Here is a 6,000-nt window from a genome sequence, read left to right on the forward strand (position 1 = left end):
TTCCCATATCATGAGATCATATTAATATATGTGTCAAGGAATGCCTGGGCTCTAGAGTAGTAAAGGTCCAGCTCTATAGGTAGAGCATTGTAATCCAGCTATATGTATTTGTAATTGTTTTAGCAGCACAACTGGTGCATAATATCCAAGCAATGTAAGTATGATGTATTGCCTGTGGCACTGTTATATCTGTTTTCTTTTTTTAATGAGTAAATTGCTTTGGTTCATCTTATTAAGCAATGAATGGGTCCAGCTCAGCTGCTGGCCTCAGAATTTATAGCTCCAACAGGCGTTCTGTTTTTTCTTGCACCTTGAAGCCCCTGAATTTTTTTCTGTCCACTGGGTGAGCTGGCCATATGCAAATAAACTAAAATCTGGAAATAATAAGTCTTCATTAATATAGTCCCATGCTGAAGATTTTTTTTTTAAAGGATTTCCTTTAAGTCCAATGGGGAAAAAAGTAAACTTTAAAAAACAAACAACTCACCAAAACAAAACCAAACAAAACCAAAGAAATGTGTGCAATCTTATAATGTTCTGATAATCAAAGAAATGATTTTATATAATCATTATATCATACACTGCCCATAACTTGCACTCTCAGTGTGATTGGATTAACCAAACAATTTTTTCAGATAACAGCTAATAATATACATTACACTGACTTGTTTGTAGAAGAGTCACTGTTTTTTCACTTGCTCTTCATCACTTGATGCATTTATTGGATATCTAAACTCCTAATACAGGTGGGTTAATGCATTAACTCCATTATGGAAATATTCACTACTTTGGTCCCTGATTAGAGTGCTTGGAATACGTTTATGATATAAATGGCAGAAATCCTGCAAGAGGTGTACTGAGATCTGAAACTCCCTTAGGATCGCTTATCTCACTCATTGCTGTAGGGAAGATCCTCTTTCCTTTTAATGTGTTTAGTATGCTGTTTTCCTGAAAATAAGACAGGGACTTAAGCATATTTTGGAGCAAAAAATAATATAATTTTTAATGTGTTTAGCTGCCTGGGCGTTATATAAATTGACTTTTTAAAAAATGAACTGTAACTAAGGCTTATTTTTGGAGTAGGGCTTATTTCAAGCATCCTCAAATCCTGAAAAATTGTGCTGAGGTTTGTTTTCAGAAAAACAGATGAGTTCCTCTCTTGATCTTCTCCAAGGTCTGCAGATTGTAATGACCTGTCGGAGTCATTGTAACTTGTTATTGTGGCAATTTCTACTGTGAAGAGTTAGTACATGTGCTAGCCTATTGTAAATCTGGAGGTTATATATATTTTCTGTAAGTTTTATTTTGATCTGCCCACTGACAGCTTTAAAAACAACAACCAAAAAAACCCACAAACAAACAAAACCAACCAACCAAACAAAACCCCCCCAAAACCCAAAACAAAACACAAACCCACAAACAAACAAAAGCCCAACAGCAGCAACCAAAACCACCCTCAACGTCAGGGGTTGCTAGTTCACTGAGTTTATTTTAAAGAAATGCTTACAAAAGCAAAAATAGCCTTTGTGTCATTGTAATGCTCAAAGCTTGGTCTTTTAGACCTTTCTTTGTAGCAATCTATAGGTAATACAGCTATTTTTTAACCTCTTAACCTTTTTAACCTTCTGACTTGGAAAGTAAGACTGCTATGAAAGCCTTAGCTTGAAAGTGGCTAAAGTAAGCCCATTTGTACTGATTTAATACAGGTTCTGTATGTTAATTCTCTGGCAATGTAATCAAGAAAGCACTGGCATTCAGAACCAGCAAGTACCTAGTACTCACTTCACCCCCTGACCATAATGAATGTAAAATGCTCGTAGTAATGGACTGAAATGAAAAACTCCTTCATCTTGGCATGCAAGAGATTTGCAATCACATTTTGATTCTCAGAGTGCTGCTTGATTGGGGATTAATACGTGGGTAGATTGACCTCTCCTGCAGGAGCAGTGTTTTTTGTACTAACTGTGTGAAAAACAAATTTCAAATAGATGGCCTGTTGCACCTTTCTTGCAATTCATATTATCACCCCTTTGGTTTCTTGACAGTAATACCTGCTCTGAAATCTTCAGGGTTTTTCTTGCTTTTCATGTATTGCAGGGAGACGGGTGAATTTTATGATCAACAGAAAGATCAGCTTCCTTTTGTTCCCTTTGCTGTCATCAAATGTGACATCCCCTGACTGAGTTGGTTAATTTTAAGGTTGATAATTTGCACTTTTCAAAGCAAAACGAAGCTACTGCTGTATTTTTCAACTAATCTGTTTTTACCTGAGAAATAATTTATGCTGTATGCATTGTATGCAAAAATGGCAAACCAACTTCTGTTAAGATTAGATTTATATCCATTTAATTGTTTTTGATTCATCAACTACTTTTAGTTTCTGATATTGGTTTTATAGTGAGAATATTGCTTGGCCTATATCTTCCAGAATTGTCTAAACAATAGTAATGTGAGCTTGTATACTCTAACATTTGCCTGAGAGATAAGAATATGAGCCATATTCGTATCTCACCCTGATTTATGAAATGAAATTTTTAAAAAGTGAATGTGCTTGGCCTGCTCAGGTGTTGCTTTTGTCTTTGTGTTCACTACTGAGTAAAAAACCAACCAACCAAAAAAAAAACCCACACAACCAAAAACAAAAGAGAGCAACAACAAGCTCAGATGTTTGTTTTGGCTGAATTTAGGAATTCCACAGCAGACTTTTGAATTTACACTTCTGCAATCTTAGGCAAATTATAAATATGTTCCAGGAGATAGAAATCCCAGGTTATTTTTCACCAGTTGAGCATCACAAATGAACTGGAAAATGTCCTTTCTTATTGCCTTATATCTTCCTGATGTTTTGTTGATCATGAGGAAGTGATGCTCACTGTTATGCCACATTATGCCATGTTGTATGTTATTTTCATATTTCTTGATTTTTAGAGTTCTTAATTCTGGAAAATTGTGTGGGTAAAGAAGTGAGCGTGTTATACTTTGAAAACCAGCTGTTGTATATTTAACCTTAAAGTGGTCATTCTGGCTTTGGAGCTATCTTGTGCAGTGCAAAATTATTTTAATGTGTTCAAGAATCTGGGTCATAAACTGTGAACTGGGAGAGGGAAGAGGAGCTTTCAGTGTCCTACTTGTTTTGCAATAGGTGGGCTTTGTCAAACTGGTCCTGAAGGTGTTTTTATAATATAGGGAAACCTTTCCCAAAAAACTGCTGTTGCAGACAAACCGTATCTGGAGTAATGAAAAACTGAGGTTGATTTGTGATTGTAGAAATGACAAACATAATCAGCTATTTATTTTATATTTTTTCTTGTGTCAAAATAATGGGAAATGGCTCTGTGCTCCCTAGTGGATGGATGAAAATGGTATAGACCTCTTTGGCACACTGTAGTGTTTGGATTACATTTCCTCTCACACCAGAAATACTGCCATGATATAATGTCAGCCAGTGCTTATTTTGTTAACAGGTAAGTACTGTTAAGGAGGATGTAGTTGTTGTCCATTTTGAAGGCTCTTCAAGACTCCATTTGTTCTGTGTGTGGTTGTGAAGTGTGAGGTCACAATAGTAATATTTGACCTTTGTTTGTCTTTAATGTGTTCCTGTAATTATCTGTGATTCCTTTAATGATAGGCACTTTATTTCTTTTAATTTAGGACGTGTAGTGTTAAGATGACTTGATGTTTGTAGCAGCTCTGGTGTAGTCATTAAAAACCACGTTCTGCAGTGTGCCATGTCTCCTGGCACAGAGAGATCAGAAGGCTGCTGGATTGAAGCCCTTGAGTGGCATAACAGGTTTGTCTTAGTGTGGATAGTGCAAAAAACTGTGTCTGGAGCACTGTGGTTGTACCAGTCCTTGCACTGGATCTACTGCTCCATGCCAGAGGCTGTTCCCAGGCTGGAAGCAGAGTAATGATGGTGCTGGCTTTTGAGACTTGTGCAGAGTGCACGTAAATGTGAAAGGAGATCTCTGAATCCCATGCCAAGAAGAGCTGGGTTCTGAAGGCTCGTCTAAATTTGTCTCTTTCCTATTACAGGAAGTCCTGAGAACAGATTGTCAATTTATGATCTCTGACATACTACTATCAGTATTGAATAGGGTAGTCAATTTTGCTCAGTAGCCTTAAAGGCTTTAAGAGATGTCTGTTACAAAATTTGTAGGTGAATGAGTGCTGTTCTATGGTAAAATTTTGGGTTTTTTCAAATACTTTCAAACTAAGGGGTTTTCAGAGAGCCGTGAATGGTGACTACATATAATCCTTTTACATCCTGTCAGTTAGTTAATGCTACAGGAAATATTAATCCCTCATCATTTCCCATCTTTCAACATACACAGACAGGTAGCCTGATTTCACCAAATCCTGCAGCTGTTAGGATGAAAAAAGCTTGATCAATTGACTTAAATAGCAAAATATATTCCATGAGTAGCAGACAAATTGAATTCTAATTAGGGAAGATTTGGGTGACAAACTCTGTTAAGTGTTTTTCAACTATACAGGAAATATTTTATAGCACATAGAACACAGCATGACTGATGATAGTGCACTTAAAAAAAGAATACTAATAATACAAAATGTGAAATGCATCAGTGAGGAAACATCTACCACTGAAGAGGATTTATCTTCTCTTACAGTGACCCTTCATTGCTGATCAGTCCCAATCTATAGTATTGTGAAACTTGCCATTTTTTAGACATTTGAGATGCCCAGTAATAAAATATAGAAATGAGATAACATGCATTAATGTTGGTACAACAAATATACCTCTTTACTTCAAGTCTTTGTTTTATAGTAGATACTAAAAAGAAAGCAACCAAAAGACATAAGCCTCCAAAATTGACTCACTAACTTGCTGACTAGCTCTTGAAATTGTAAATCTGTAGTATGAGCGCTTCTGCACGGGGCCCGTTGTTATTGGGCTTTTATGTATGGTGTGAATTATTATTGCCATGTGTAACTGTTTACTCAGAGTTGCATTGATTTCATTCAAGATAATATATATTATTTTGGCCAGTTTTGTGATAAAAAGTTGCTTCTCATTGTGGATGATGTGTAGGCTGGCCAAGGAAAAGCCCTGTGTAATGAGGATCATATATTTGCTTCTCCCTGAGCAGCATAGATCTCTTATTACTAAAATCCAGGAGGGAAGGAGATTCTGTGATACAGTACAGATTTAACTCCCTGCCTTGTTCCAAAACAATTTGATAACATATGTGTGGAGACCCAGGACAGTACCCTGCCCTGACTTGAGGGATGAGAGCCTGTGCAGACTAGCTTCCCATATTTGCTTAAAGTGAGGCAATATGAGTATTCATGCTACATATTGAAGTCCACTAATAAATGATCTGTCAAAGCTGCTGAAAGTTTATGTTCCAAAGTAGTCAACATAGCTAGTTCATGAGTGAGTTGTGATAGTGGAAATAAACATTTTTATGCTTCTAAATATTTTTTGATAACTCATGAAAATGGACAATGACATCATGCATGCAAAATATGGGTGATAACATCAGGGAATTGGACACTGCAACTGGTAGATTGTCCATGTATTGAGCTCTGTTCTGAGAGAATTCCACCTTTTAATCATGAAGTCTGAGTTTATCTGCAAGACTTCTTTAATCTTCAAAAAAAAAATAAAAATTTGGATTAATTAATCATGGCAGGTTTTTAGCATTCTGTAACAACACACTACCATCTATTGTGACTTACTTGGAGTTATCAGAGTGTGGTGCTAGTGCTAAATTGCTGTCTGCTCAGAATGCTTGTACAGTACGTAAATGAGGGAAGAGTAAGTGAAGTACAGCTACCTTAGGAGATAAACCCGTGCATACCAAGCAAGCTATCCAAGATCACTCTCCTTGCATCAGCTCTCCATTTCTTCAGATCATACATTCAAACATCTTTGTGAAGCACTGGGCTGTATTGTTAATCCTTGTCTGTGTTCAAATATTTTTTTTTTCTTTTTATTAAATATTGTTGTTGCTACTTGTATTTTTTTTTTTTTTTTTA

This window comes from Columba livia, chromosome 2 (assembly GCF_036013475.1).
Source record: "Columba livia isolate bColLiv1 breed racing homer chromosome 2, bColLiv1.pat.W.v2, whole genome shotgun sequence".
NCBI classification, from domain to species: domain Eukaryota; kingdom Metazoa; phylum Chordata; class Aves; order Columbiformes; family Columbidae; genus Columba; species Columba livia.